A 16,435-nucleotide genomic window follows, 5' to 3' on the forward strand; every position below is an offset into this window, starting at 1 on the left:
TTGAGAGCAAAAGAGCAAGGCGATTTTGCAAGAAATTTATGTGTGATTCGAGTGTGCAATCCTGAAGCTACTTGAACGAGATAGAAGAACCAGTTCCACGTGTCTATCTTTTATTCTAGTTCAAGATGAGTGCACCACCTGGAAACAAGGAAGGGCAATCCACTGCTAGACCTCCACTCTTTAATGGTCAGTACTATTCTTGGTGGAAGAACAGGATGAGAGATCATATCATAGGAGAAGACTATGAACTCTGGGACATAGTCACTGATGGTCCCCTAGCGACTACAAAGAAGAATGCTGAAGGAGTGGATGTGCCAAAGACAAGAGCTGACTGCACTGCTAAAGACTTGAAGAAATGGGAGAAGAATGCCAAAGCCAAAAAATGGCTTGTGTGTGGACTGGGTCCAGACGAGTACAGCAGGATTCATAGTTGTACCACTGCTAAGGATATATGGGACACTTTACAAGTGGCTCATAAAGGAACTGCTCAAGTAAAGAGATCAAGAGGAACACTGCTATACTCTCAATATGAGAATTTCACTATAAAGAAAGAAGAAACTATCCAGGAGATGTACACAAGGTTCACAACACTAACAAATGAACTTAAATCTCTTGGTAGAATTATCCTTGAAGAAGGGAAGGTTGAGAAAATCTTGACAAGGGTCTTACCAGTGACTTGGGAAAGCAAAATCACTGTTATTCAGGAATCTAAGAACATTGCTACTCTCAAGTTGGATGAACTGATTGGAAACCTCACTGCCTATGAACTGAGAAGGCAAATCATGAAAATGGATGCACCCAAGAAGGAGAGGAGTCTGACTCTCAGAATAGCTGAAGGTGTAGATCTGGAGGATGATGAAATGGTCATGATCACAAGGGATTTCAAAAGGTACCTAATGAGAGGAAAGGGTACTTCAAGAGGTACAACCTTCAACAAACCAAGGGCTCCTGAGAAACAGAACAACGAGGGTTGTTACAAATGTGGCAAGACTGATCACATGATCAAGAACTGTCCTCAGTGGGAAATTGAATGGAAGAAGGAAAGGGTTGAACGAAGGAACAGGAAGAAGGAAGAGGTTCAACCCAAAAGAAACAAAGGATCAACAAAGGCTATGGTTGTTGCTTGGGGAGAAACATCAAATGAGGATTCAGAAGATGAAGCTGGAGATGAACAAGCAATTATGGCCATCGAAGAATCAGATGATGAACAAGAGGTAAGTGTCCTTCATCTCAAAGACAAGATTAAATTTCTGTCTAAAGAAAGGCTATCTGAACTAATGCTGGATTTCATTGATGAGTTTGAAATAATTAACAATGAGAAGGAAGAGCTGTCTAGGGAGTGTATGTTCTTAAAAGCCAAGTGCAAAAATCTAGAATCTAGGGCTAATGAGAGTGACAGTAAAAATGTTGATTTAAAGAACCAGGTTCTTAAACTTGACACCAGTGTCCTAGAACTTAGGTCTGAAAATTTAAAAATAAAATTAGGAACAGGTAAGAAGAAAGTTGATCACACACATCACATCTTAGGAGAAAAGCTAGGAAAAATGAAGGATGAGTTGTATAAGAAAGATGAGCAGATAAGAGTCTTAAAAGAAGACCTAGGGAAGGTAAAGCATGAACTAGACAGAACTTACAAATGGAATAAGGCTTCTGATGCACTATCCTGGCTACAAGAACATCACAGTAGCAACAAGAGAGGACTTGGCTATGGGGCACAAGCACCTAAGTGGGACCCCAAAAGCAAGTACCTCACTCTTCTTGAAAATAAAATTTACACACACTGTGGCAAGACTGGTCATTACAAAAATGAATGTAATGCGAAAGAAAAGGCCAGTCAAAAGAACGAAGCTTTTGTTCAAAAGAAAAATAGGATGCCTGGGTGGGCTAAAAAGAATTTTATTTACCCCTTTGCCTACAAAAGGGGACCCAAACTAGTTTGGGTTCCTAAGACTAACCCCTGATTTCTTTGTGAAGGTCCAAGTGAAGGGAAGTAGCCAAATATGGTACGTGGATAGTGGTTGCTCAAAACATATGACTGGAAGCAAGAACCAGTTCCTTTCACTTGAGAACAAAAAAGGAGGTAATATCTCCTTTGGAAATGGGAAGAAAGGTATGATTATTGGGGTTGGAAAGGTAGGTAAGACAGACTCACACTCCATTGAGAATGTCTACTTGATAGATGGCTTGAAATATAGCCTAAATAAGTGTATCACAACTGTGTGACAGAGATAACCTTGTAGCATTTACCTCTACCAAATGCTTTGTGATTAACCTTACCACTGAAAAGATTGTTTTGCAGGGAAAAAGAGTTAACAATATTTACATTGTAGATTTGTCTACTCTTTCAGAAAATGAACTCACTTGCTTGAGTGTGTTGGACAATGATCCCCTCCTGTTGCACAAAAGACTTGGTCATGCAAGTCTGAATCAACTCAACAAATTAGTGTCCAAAGACTTGGTGATAGGGTTACCCAACATCAAGTTCAAGGAAGACAAAGTTTGTGAGGCCTGTGCAAGGGGGAAGCAGGTAAGATCATCCTTTAAAAGCAATAAAATGGTAAGCACAACCAGGACGTTGGAACTGGTTCATATGGATCTATGTGGTCCAATGAGAACATTGAGCAGAGGAGGTAAGAAATATGTGATGGTACTTGTTGATGATTATTCTAGGTTTACCTGGGTACTATTCTTAACATCTAAGGATGAAGCATTTGACATGTTTACTGCCTTTTTTAGGAAGAATCAGAAACAACTAGGTAATCAACTTGTATCCATCAAGTCTGATCATGGAACTGAATTTGAAAATACTAAGTTTGCTGAATTTTGTGATGAGCATGGTATAGATCATAACTTCTCTGCCCCTAGGACTCCTCAACAAAATGGAGTGGTTGAAAGAAAGAACAAGACCCTTGAAGATATGGCTAGGACTATGCTTCTTTCTAGTAAACTGCCCCATAGCTTTTGGGCAGAGGCTGTAAACACTGCATGTTATATCATAAATAGATGCATGACTAGACCTCTTGTAGAGAACACTCCCTGTGAGTTACTTAAAGGGAGAAAACCAAATATATCCCATCGTAGGGTATTTGGATGCAAGTGCTTTGTGCACAATAATGGAAAGGACTCCCTAGGTAAGTTTTATCCCATAAGTGATGAGGGAGTATTCTTGGGATATTCTTCGCATAGCAAAGCATATAAAGTGTTCAATAAAAGAACTTTGTGTGTAGAAGAAAGTGTACATGTAGTGTTTGATGAAACTAACATTCTTTCTGAGAGACAGGAACATGAGGATGAATCTATTGGGCTGGTAAAAGACTTTAGTGAAGTCTCAACTCAAGCTAAAGTGGAACCAAAGGAAGGAATCTGTGATGGAACAGGTTCTTCCATCCAGGGCAACCTGACAGGGGGAACTGATCAAAGAGGAACTGAAACCAATCCCCTAAAGGAACCTGTTCATGACCCTGTTCCACAGCAACAGAACATGGGAGAAATATCAAGCAGAAATCAGTTGGTTGTGAAACCTCACAAGTATCAAAGTTCTCATCCTATTGAGAACATAATTACTGATCCAACCTCTGGAGTCAAAACTAGATCACAATTAAAGAATCTGTGTGCTTTTGATGCTTTCCCATCTCTTATTGAACCTAAAAATATTGTTGAGGCTTTGCAGGATGCAGACTGGGTAAATGCAATGCAAGATGAACTAAATCAGTTCGAGAGAAGTCAAGTTTTGCATCTAGTTCCAAGACCCAAGGCAGATCGGTAATAGGCACAAAATGGGTCTTCAGAAACAAGCTTGATGAAGATGGAACAGTTATAAGAAATAAGGCAAGACTGGTGGTCCATGGTTACAGCCAAGAGGAAGGTATAGACTACGATGAGACTTTTGCTCTAGTTGCAAGACTGGAGGCAATAAGACTTCTTAAAGCTTTTGCAGCACACATGGAATTCACTCTTCATCAGATGGATGTCAAAAGTGCCATCCTGAACAGCTACCTAAAAGAAGAAGTGTTTGTTAAACAACCTCCAGGGTTTGTGTCACGACCTCGGTTCGCCCTCCCAGAACCATCATGACGGCACCTAGTCTTTATGACTAGGTAAGCCTAAAATGCGGAAAATAAACCAAATTTTTTTTGCGGAAGTAAAACAATTTGAAACAGGAATAAAGAAATGAACAGCATTTAAATGTGCCGCACGGCTTACACAATATTTAACTTTCAAAACCAACACATAAATCCAAGACCCGAAAACCCATGAATCACAAGCTAAGAAATACTACATAGCTCTAACTCCAGAATGTCTAACAAGGACGGAAATACAGAAGGGCTAATACTAAATAGCAAGAATAGAAAAAGACTCCTCGATCTGCGGACGCGGCAGATATACCTCGAAGTCGCTATAGCAGTCGCCTCGCCTCAAGAGTGATGGGACTGAGTCGAAGTACCTAGATCTGCACATGAAAAACATGCGCAGGAAGGGCATGAGTACACCACAGCGGTACTCAGTAAGTGCCAAGCCTAACCTCGGTTGGGTAGTGACGAGGAAGGTCAGGGCCCTACTGAGATTAAATAATAATATGAAGTTCGACAGTGCAGATAAGAGCAGTATAAATAAGTACAACAGTATAAATATCGCAGGATATAAGACAACTATAACTGATACAGAGGCAAACAATCACTAGGATAATAATCGGGGATCTCTCAATATCCCGATGGATCACTTAGTACCCTCAACATGTATATCCGGGGATCTTTTGTTATCCCGAGGATCTCTGAGTATCCTCAATATATGCTAGGGATCTATTGGTATCCCGAGGATCTCTTGGTATCCTTAATATATATATATGAGGGATCTCTTGGTATCCCGAGGATCTCTTAGTATCCTCAATATATGTACCAGGGATCTCTCGGTATCCCGCACCTCAGCTCAATCATAAATACGTACAGGGGATCTCCCGGGATGCCTTCCCGTAGCCCCAAAACGAAATGCACAACAATAGCAGAAAAAGGATATACTCAATTAAGCTCAACTTCATACCAAGGCAAAACAGGTAATTCTAACCTGGCATGCTTCACGTAATACAAATAAGGCAGTTAAAACAAATAGAGCAATTTAGTCAAATAGACATGCTTCTCTAGACTAACAGCAGACCAAGTTTCCAAATAATGTAAGCAAGAATCGAAAGAACACAATTTAAGGCTATTCTTAATGAAAAACCGGATTTCCAACAATTAGCACAAGTACGCACTCGTCACCCCACGTACAAGGCATTTCAAGTATCACGATATCAATCCTAAGGGGAGAGTCCCCCACACAAGGTTAGACAAGCCACTAACCTCGAACCGGCTCAAATGTCAACCCGAAACCACGTTCTTGCCACGAGTATTCGACTCCAAATGGCCCAAATCTGTTCAATTAAATTTCATAATGTAAATAACACTTCAAGTAACTGATTCTACAATTAAATTCTAAGCTAATATGCGAAATTAGGTAAAATGATCAAAATGCCCCTCGCGCCCACGTCTCGGAATAGGGTGAAATTTATATTTCCAGAATCCTCACACTCTCATGAGTTCATGCATACCAAAATTACCAAGATCTGACCTCAAATGGTCCATCAAATCCTCAATCAAAGGTCTCCAATACTAAGCCCTAGTTTCCCCAAATTTTCACCCTAAATTTCCATAATTTCTAGCTCTAATCCGTGAAATAATAGCATAGGAACGAGTTTTAAGTCCAAATTCCTTACCTCAATGAAGTTCCCTTGAAGTCCATCTTTCAAATCGTCCAAAAAGCTCCCAAGCCGAGATAAAAATTGTGAAATAGCTCAAAATTTGCGAAGGACACAATTTATATTTCTGCCCAGGTATTTTTCACATCTGCGGCACAATAACCGCTTCTGCGGTAGTGCATATGCGGCCACACAACCGCTTCTGCGGTTCTTCATTTAACGGACCAAAATCACACATGCGCTCAACATTCCGCACATGCGGCTTCGCAGGTGCGGTCCCGCAACCGCATTTGCGGTTTCTGACAAATTCCTCACCAATCCGCTTCTGCGACTAGTCTTCCGCGTGTGCGGCGTCGCACCTGCGGTCCCCAAACCGCAGGTGCAGAAATACCAGAAGCAGCAAAAGTGCAGCAGCTGCAAACATTCCTCAAACTCCCCGTCAACCATCCGAAATCATCCTGAGGACCCCGGGACCTCAACCAAAGGCACCAACAAGTCTAATACCACTGTCCAAACTTGTACCAATCCTTCAAACACCTAAAACAACATCAAAACCTCAAATTAACCATGGATTCAAGCCTAAGAACTCCAATTTTCTCAAAACACGCTTTCGATCAAAAAGTCTATCAAACCTCGTCCGAATGAACTGAAATTTTGCACACACGTCACATTCAACAATATGGAGCTACTCCAACTTCCGGAATTCCATTCCAACCCTCGGATCAAATTCTCACTATCGAACCGGAAACTTCAAAAAAAATCCATCTTTCGGCATTTCAAGCCTAAATTAGCTACGGACCTCCAAAACACAATTCGAATATGCCCCTAAGCCCAAAATCACCCAACGGAGCTAACGGAACCATCGGATTTCCATTCCGAGTCCGTCTTCATACTGTTCCGACTATGGTCAAATTTCCAAGACTTAAGCTCTCATTTAGGGACTAAGTGTCCCAAAACTCTCCAAAATTCAAAACCGAACATCCCGGCAATTCAAAATAGCAGAAATAAACACGGGGGAAGTAGTTAATAGGGGATCAGGGCGTAAATTCTAAAAACGGTCAGCCGGGTCGTTACAGTTTGAAAGCAAAGAATGTCCTGAACATGTGTACAAATTAGACAAGGCTCTCTATAGACTCAAGCAGGCTCCTAGAGCATGGTATGAACGATTGTCCAAATTCCTGCTCGAGCATGGCTACAAAAGAGGTAAAATTTACAGTACTATATTTTTTAGAGAAAAGGGTAAGGATCTTCTTGTGGTATAAATATATGTTGATGACATAATTTTTGGAGCAACCTCTGACAAACTAAGTAAGGATTTTGCCAAATTAACGGGGAGTGAGTTTGAAATGAGTATCATGGGTGAACTTAACTTTTTCTTAGGCTTACAGATCAAACAAAGCCCAAATGGAACCATGATCCATCAGTAGAAATATGCAAAGGAGTTGATCAAAAAGTTTAAAATGGATGAATCAAAGAAAATAGACACCCCCATTGCAACTGCCACTAAATTAGACATAGATGAACCTGGTTCATCTGTTGATCAGAAGCTGTACAGGGGTATGATTGGTTCACTTTCCTATCTTACTGCCAGCATACCTGACATAGTTTTTAGTGTAGGGCTTTGTGCTTGCTTTCAGGCTAATCCAAAGGAATCTCACTTGACTGTTGTCAAGAGGATACTGAGATATTTGAAAGGCACTACTAATCTGTGTCTTTGGTACCCTAAAGGTAGTAATTTCAATCTAGTAGGGTATGCTGATATTGATTATGCAGGTTTCCTTGTAGATAGGAAGAGCACCTCAGGTATGGCTCATTTTATATGGTCATGTCTTGTATCATGGGCCACTAAAAAGCAGAATTCAGTGGCCTTATCCACTGCTGAGGCTGAATATGTTGTTGTTGCCTCTTGTTGTGCTCAATTGCTATGGATCAAATAGCAACTAATAGATTTTGGCATTGAAGTTGGTTGCATTCCTATCTTCTGTGATAACACTAGTGCTATAAGTATGACAAAGAACCATGTTCATCATAAAAGGACTAAGCACATAGATGTTAGACACCACTTCTTAAGAGATAACTATGATAAAGGATTGATCTCCATTGAATTCTGTGCTACTGATAAACAAATTGCTGATCTTCACTAAAGCACTAAGTAGAGAAAACATTGAGAGGAACAGGTTGGCATTAGGGATGATTAAGATCACCTAATGGAACCAGCTCACAAAAAAAAAGGAAGGATTTTTTTGGCTAGGAAATCTGAACTTGTGTAAATATCCAGATTAATTTTTACTCGGATTCATACTGTAATTAGTACACTCCTGTGACATGTGTTAATATGACTCACTAATCTCTTACAAAATTTTCTTTATGGTAAATTGAGGCATGTTAAAGAGAATTCCAAATGAAGAACCTGGTTCATGAGTATGGGTTCATCCGAAAGCTAAGGTATGTTTTCTACACTCTGCACAATTAGAAATATAAATATTTAAATCATGAGCAGAAGTCCTAAAACTGTTCAATTCGTTAGAAAATTCTATCTGTTAGCTTTGAACCAGTTCCGTCAGCCTTAGAACTCTAAACCACAAAATCGCCTAAAATCTAGGGAAGCTTAACCTATCATTCAAACCTGCAATTTCAGGTTGATTAGACCTCTAATTGACAACTGCTAAAACTCTCGTTATACATTAAATGTGTATTTCTCTTTATATACACATCATAATCCAATAAGCAGATAGAGTAGAAGAGAAGGCCCAGAACAAGGCTGACTGAGACTGCCAACTGCAAGAGAAGAGAGAAAGCAAGCCGTAAACTTCTAACTTCATTACCGGACAGAATGCCTCCTGTCATCTCCATAATTCTAAACCGTCAAAAATCCCTCTTCACTTTCATTTGCTTTCTTCTCCAAAATTCTAACTCACCAATTCTCTCAAGAAACCAACGATCATGACAAACCAACAAGACAATCCTGGAACTCCTCCACAGCCCACTCCATCTGATTCATCTACTCCTCCGCCACCCAGTACATCTCCCAAACCCATGCGGAGGAGGGTGAAAATGCTTGCTCGAAAAACAGTAGCGTCTGGGGCTCTCAAAAGGAAATTAAATGAGAAATTCAAGGCAAGCCAGGTCTAAGACTCTGACTCCAACTCTAATTCTGAGTCATACAAATCTGCTAGTGAGGGAGAAGGACATGGGTCTTCTGCTCTGAAAAGTCTCAAAAATCCCCTTCCAAGGTCAGTTCTGCTTTGTCTGAAAATCTAGAAACTAGGTTTATTCTGGTTGGGCCTATCAGGGATGTAGAATTACCTGAGTTACGAAGGATTGGAGGTAAAAAGAGATTTGAACAATAAAAAGAGAGAGAGGGTGCTGTGGTAAAGAGAGGGAAATAGGAAAGGAGTGGTTGATCATTCACCCACTGCTATCTGTGGGATTGAACAAGAACATGTAGAAGAGAGTGGCAAGAAGTTAGGGGGAAGTGGTTCTGGTGAAGCTGCTGAAGGGTTGGTTAACTTAAGTTCACAGAGAGATGAACCTGGTTCATCAGTTGAAGAGACCCTAGCAGACCTTTTGAAAAAGTTTAGGGCGAGTTATGACCCAAAGAAAAGAAGAACCACCTCATCAAAAGTCCCCAGTGCTCCTAAACCTTCTAAAAAAAGAAAGGCTTCATCCCCAACACCTATTGACACTCTTTGCCAAAGGGAAGAGCCACAAGAAGTAGGGTGAAATAGAGTGAGGTTGATCTACAAAAGGCCTTAGCTGAAAGTAAGAAGAGAAGAATGGATAAAGGAAAAGGGAAGGTTGCAGAGTCCTCAGAGGCTATTGAAGTTGAGGAGATGGAACAGGTCTATCAAGAAAAAGGTTACAACAGAGGAGGTTCAGACCCCCAAGCCCAAAAAGCCAAAGACTTCTTCCAAGAAGTCTTCTTCTGTGTCTGCAGCTGCTGAACCTTCATTAGCCAAGAGGACAAGGTCTGCAGTGAAAAGTAAACAAACAAGAATCTCTGAAGATGAGGAGTGGAGTGGAGAAGAAGAAGAAGATGAGTCTGATGGTGATCAAGCAAGCTTGCCATATTTGGCAGAAGTAAAATTTGAAAGGTAGATTGCTGAAAGACCTGGTGGAACCAAGAATGATAAGACTGGTAGATGCCTTGGCTGCTCAAGGGTGGAAGGACATGGTCCTTCAGATGGATGGAAGACTAGCTAGGAATGAAATCATTGCGTTCATGGCAAATGCAGAGGTTAAGGATGGCATGGTTAGCAGCCTGGTGAAAGGAGTTCAAGTGACCTTTGATGCAGCAAAACAGGGAGAGATCCTTAGCATACCCTCTGAAGGGTTTGATGACTATACAAGGCAAAGGTGGCCTTGTCTAGACTCCCTTCCTACTGCCCTTGAAATAACCAAGAGGTTCTGTGATGCTGAAAATGTAAATGAGGCTAGGGCTGTTCAAAAGAGTGAAATGAGGCCACAGCACAAAGTCATCTTTGAGTTTGTCAACAAATGCCTACTGCCCAGGCAGGAGAGAAGGCATATTGCAAATTATATGGACTTAGTGCTGATGGAGTTCCTGGAAAGAGGAATGCAAATTAATTGGCCTGCACTCATCATCAAGCTACTGGACAGGGTCATCAATGGCTCCAAGGCTCATGCTACTCCCTATGGCTTTATTCTGACTACAATTCAGGATAGGTACAATGTGCCTCTGAAAAAATGGGAAATGGCCTCAAGCAAGGATCACTTTGGCATTAGCACTCTGATTGCTTGTGACTGCTTAGTCAGTGCCATCCCAAATGAACCTGGTTTATCCAAGAAGACTCCTATCAACAGTAAAGTCAGGGCTCTTGTTCAGGAATGTGAAGCCAAGGATGCTGAGATAGCTAGGCTCAAGGCTCGTGTGGCTGAGGTGGAATCTGAGAGAGATGCTCTCAGAACTGAGCTTACCAAGGAAAAGGAGAGGAATGATGGGATTCTTCATAATATGTTGAATCTTCTCCAAGCCCAAAACCCACCCTCTAGCTCCCCCAAGCCTTAGGAATTCTAGCTTTTGTCTCCTGAACCTGTTTAGTACCTTCAATGACCTGGAGTAGGGATTTTTCTATCTTTTTGCTCATGTTTTAAATGTTTTTTCGTTCTGGTTGTGGATTGTGGTAGCAACATATTCTCTACCAATGATATATACTGTTTTTGGTCTTGTTCTATGTTAATGATTCCTTGATAGTTTAAATATATTTGCTTGATTACTGATGATTAATCCATGATTTCACTTGCAGTTGCCCTAGTGGCCATGAGTACTTATTAAAATCTAGGACTCACACTTTGTATGAAACTGTTCGATGATGCCAAAAGGGGGATGATGTATTGTGCTTTACACTTTCTGAATAAGTGATGTTTATAACCTAATTAACCTGGTCCTTGATGATAAGTGAACTTTCTAAACTTTGTATTGATGGTTAAGATGAGTTCTTACAGGATCCAAGTAAGTAAAAAGCACAGAGTTTCTCATCATCAAAAAGGGGAAATTTGTTGGCCCAAGAACTGGTGAAGTTTTGAAGATTGACAGAAGAACTCAGTCATGGATCAGGTCCATCTTGTGAAGCACAGTCATGATCAACCTATACATGTGAGATGCACGCGAAGGAGATAAATCTAACTGATCAAGAAGCAATATCTCCTGATCTGATCGAAAAGGTTGCATATTGGATAAGGAGAGAAAGACTCCTTACATGAAGAGAACACAGTTTAGGAAGAAGATAGTGTTAGAGTTTGAGATCACTATGAACTCTTCTACGATAGAAGAGTAGTAATTGACTCCTTACATGAAGAGAACACAGTTTAGGAAGAAGATAGTGTTAGAGTTTGAGATCACTATGAACTCTTCTACGATAGAAGAGTAGTAATTGAATTCCAATGAAACTCTGATTACTGACCCATTAAATATCAGTGTTGTTCTCTTTTACAGGCAACGCACATAGGCAGAAGTTAAATTTAAATTGAGAGCAAAAGAGCAAGGCGATTTTGCAAGCAATTTATGTGTGATTCGAGTGTGCAATCCTGAATCTACTTGAATGATATAGAAGAACCAGTTCCATGTGTCTATCTTTTATTCTAGTTCAATTGTAGTAGGTGATTTTACATTGTACCTTTCAGCTTTCATGGAAGCAAGTGTATTAGGTACTTAGAGTTTCAAGTTAGTGTTAACTTGAAGTTGTCGCAACAGTTAAGGCTATGTGCCACAATGGGATTAGAGTTAATCCTTAGGTTTACAAAGAGTTTTGTAAATGTTGTTTTGGCTCAGTGATTATAGTGGAAGTTTAGGAAAATCCTACTGAGTAGTAGGTCGTGGTTTTTCACCTTTTGAGCCAGGTGTTTTCCTCGTAAAAATCTCTCTGTTCTTTATTTCCTGTACTCATTATTACGCAAACAGTAGTAGTTGGAACGCATAGAAGAACCAGGTCCTTCTATAGTTTAATTAAGCGAAAATTGGGTACCATACAAATCACCCCCCCTCCCCCTCTTGTGTGGTATTGAAGTATAAAACATCATAGGAGTTGCTTGAAAAGGGTTTCATCAGGCTTAGTGTGTCACCTTAGGGTGAACCGGTACTATTATTGATGAAGAAAGACGATTCTATGAGGATGTGCATTGACTACAGGCAATTGAACAAGGTTACTATAAAGAACAAGCACTCACTATCACGTATTGATGATATTTTTTATCATCTTCCAGGTGATAAAGTATTCTCAGTGGTTGATTTGAGATTGGGGTACCATTAGTTGAAGATCCGGGCTTCAAGTATTCTGAAGACCGGTCTTCAGGACCCGCTATGGTCACTATGAGTTTTTGGTGATGTCTTTTGGTCTGAGCAATGCCCCAACAGCTTTTGTGCACTTTATGAACAGTGTATTTCAGCCTTATCTTGATTCCTTCATCATAGTTTTCATTGATGATATATTGGTGTATTCTTGCAGTCATTTGAGGATTGTGCTCCAAACTTTGAAGGGAAGAAGATATGATAAACTCTCCAAGTGCGAGTTTTGGCTAGACTCAGTGGCATTCTTGGGCCGCGTGGTGTCCAGTAAGGGCACTAAGGTGGATCCGAAAAAGATTGAGGTAGTTCAGAGTTGGCCCAGATCGTTTTCTGCTAGAAAGATCAAGAGTTTTCTTGGGTTGGATGGGTATCGTTGCCGTTTTGTTGAGGGGTTTTTATCTATAGCAGCCTTATTAACTAGATTGATGCGGAAGGGTGCCACATTCAAGTGGTCTGATGAGTGTGAGAAGAGATTTCAGAAGCTCCAGATTGCCTTGACTACAGCTCCAGTTCTGGTTTTGCCCTCGAGATCGGGTTCTTATATAGTTTATTGTGATGTTTCACGAATTGGATATGTGTTGATTTAGGAGGGTAGAGTGATTTCTTATGATTCACGTCAATTTAAGCCCCATGAGAAAAACTACCCAATGCATGATTTGGATTTAGCAGCCATTGTTCATGCGCTCAGGATTTTGAGGCATTATATTTACAGTGTATCTTATGAGGTGTTCACGGATCACAGGATTCTCCAGCACTTATTCAAGCAAAAGAATTTGAACTTGAGACATCGAAGGTGGTTAGAGCTACTAAAGGACTATGATATCACCATTCTTTATCACCCGAGAAAGGTCAATGTGTTGGTCAATGCTTTGAATAGGAAGGATAATAGGATGGGGAGTCTTGTTTGTATTCTAGTTGGGGAGAGGCTGTTAGCATTAGATGTTCAAGATTTGGCCAATCGGTTTGTGAGGTTGGATATTTCGGAGCCTAGCAGGGTTCTGGCTTGTATAGTGACACGGTCGTCGTTGTTTGAGCGCATCAAGGAGGTGACTATTGGATATGATGGGGTATTGAGACTTCAGGGCCGAATTTGTATTCCAAATGTGAATGGGTTGCAAGAATTGATTCTTGAGGAGACCTATGGTTCGCGGTATATCATTTATCCAGGGGCTGCGAAGATGTAACATGATTTGAGGCAGCATTATTGGTGGCGGATGATGAAGAAGGATATTGTTGAGTATGTTGCTCAGTATTTGAACTGTCAGCATGTGAAGTACGAGCATCAAAGACCCGGTGGTTTGCTTCAGAGTCTTGATATTCTAGGGTGAAAGTGGGAGCGTATCCCTATGGATTTTTTAGTTGGGTTTCCATGAATCTTGAGGAGATTCGATACAGTGTGGGTCATTGTGGATAAATTGACCAAGTCTGCACACTCCATTCCTATCATGACTACCTACTCTTTAGAGCAACTAGCTCAGATCATATTCGGGAGATTGTTCACCTTCATGGTGTGCATGTGTCTATTATTTCATATCGAGCCAAGCAGTTTAAATTATATTTTTGGAGAGCAGTATAGTGTGAGTTGGGCTCAGAGGTTGAGCTGAGCAAGGCATTTCGTCCCTAGGTAGACGGCCAGTCCGAGCGCACTATTCAGATATTGGAGGCCATGTTACGAGCATGTGTCAATGATTTCGGAGGATCATGGGATCAATTTCTACTACTAGCAGAGTTTGCCTACAACAATATCTATCAGTCGAGTATCCAGATGGCTTCTTATGAGGCCTTATATGGGAGGCGATGTCCTTCTCTGGTTGGTTGGTTGGTTTGAGCCTGGGGAGGCTAGGTTGTTGGGCACTAATTTAGTCCGTGATGCTTTGGAAAAGGTGAAGTTGATTTAGGAGCGACTTCGTACAGCACGTCCAGGCAAAAGATTTATGCTGATAGGAAGGCTCGTGATGTAGCATATATGGTGGGTGAGAAGGTTCTACTCAGAGTTTCGCCCATGAAGGATGTGATGAGGTTTGGGAGGAAGAACAAGTTGAGCCCTAGGTATATTGGTCCTTTTGAGCTGCCTGAGAGAGTTGGAGAGGTCGCATACAGACTTACCCAGTCACCTAGTCTATCGGATTTCACCTAGTGTTTTGAAGTTTCTATGCTCCAGAAGTATTATGAAGAACGGTCACATGTTTTGGACTTCAGTACGGTGCAATTGGATGAGGGTTTGACTTAAAATGTGGAGCCGGTGGCCATTATAGACCGGCATGTTCGAAAGTTAACGTCGAATAATATATCATCGGTGAAGGTTCATTGGAGAGGTCAGCCGGTCGAGGAGGCTACTTGAGAGACCGAGAAGGATACGTGAAGCAGATATCCTCATCTTTTTGAAACTCCGGGTATGATTCTAGAGTCGTTCGAGGATAAAAGTTTGTTTAAGAGGAAGAGAATGTAACGATCCAACCAGTCGTTTTGAGTATTTTAGCTCGTTTCCCCTATTTGATGCCTTACATATGTGTATTTGTGATTTTGGAACTTTTGGGGTGGTTGGTTGAATGCTTAAGTTATAAGAGTTGACCTGAGTTTGAATTTTGTGTAGACGACTCTAGAATAGTGTTTTGATGATCCCGATAGCTTTGTATGGTGATTTTGGACTTAGGCGTATGTCCGGATTTAGATTTGGAGATTCCTAGGTTGTTTTGGCTTGAATTGGCGAAAGTTGGAAGGTTGAAGGCTTGGAAGGTTGATAGGCTTGACCGATAGTTGACTTTTTTTATATTGGGTTCGGATTGTAGTTCTAGGAGTTGGAATAGGCTTGTTGTATCATTTGAGACTTGCATGAAAAATTTGAGGTCATTCCGAGTTGATTTGATATGGTTCGGCACGAGTTTGGAGTTTGGAAGTTCATTAGTTCCTTAGGCTTGAATTGGGGTGCGATTCGTAGTATTGATGTTGTTTTGTGTGATCTGAGGCTTCAAGCAAGTCCGTGTTATATTTCGGTATTGGTTGGTATGATTGGACGAGGTCCAGAGGGCCTCGGGTGTATTTCAGGTGGGTTTCGGACCATTCCCCCATGTGTTTGGAATGTCGATTTCTGAGCAGTGGCAGAGGAAGGATTTTCGGTAAGGGGTTTCAAAAAATAAAAATAAAAATAAAAGAGATAGTAGCTAGTTGGAATTGAACCAATGATCTCACAAAGGTTTTGAACATCCTTGACCACCAAGCTATAATTTTTCGGTGAAGGCCCCCTTCCACCCCCCTAAATCTGACCATGTTTCTGAGGTCTGGTTTCCTTCTTTGTTGCGTTCGCAAAAGGTTGGGGTGGGCTGGGCAGTCGCCCCTCTATGCATTTGCGATGGGGGCTCCCCATTCGTGAAGCAGCTGGGAGTCGGAAGCGAGGACCACGCTGCGTTCGCGTAGGTTGTGATGTGTTCTTCATCGCGTTAGTGATGGTGGTGCGGACGCGAACGCAAAGGCTTTTCTTGGCCGGGTGATTTTTGTTCTTCGAGATCGCGATAAATGTCCTCGCGATCGCAATGCATATGTCCGGGCAGATTATTTAAGTATTTTATTTCGAGAGGTTTGGTTATTTCATCACATTTTGAGTTATGGAGCTGGAATTTAGGCGATTTTGGAGGAGATTTTCACGATTTCGATTGCGTAAGTATTTTTGACTCGGATTTATTTATTATTCATGATTCCAACCTTGAATTTAGTGTATGACTGAGGAATATAAATGAAGAAATTGGGGATTTTAGTAATGACTTTTCTAAAGTAAAAATTGATGATTTGATGGTCGATTTAAGGTCAGATTTGGATGAAACACATATATTTGGACTCGTATCAAAATGGGTATTCGGAATCTGTGATTGTGGTCGGGTTTTGGGGTGCGGGTCCAGAGTTGA

This window comes from Nicotiana attenuata, chromosome 10 (genome assembly GCF_001879085.1).
Source record: "Nicotiana attenuata strain UT chromosome 10, NIATTr2, whole genome shotgun sequence".
Taxonomy (NCBI): Eukaryota; Viridiplantae; Streptophyta; class Magnoliopsida; order Solanales; family Solanaceae; genus Nicotiana; species Nicotiana attenuata.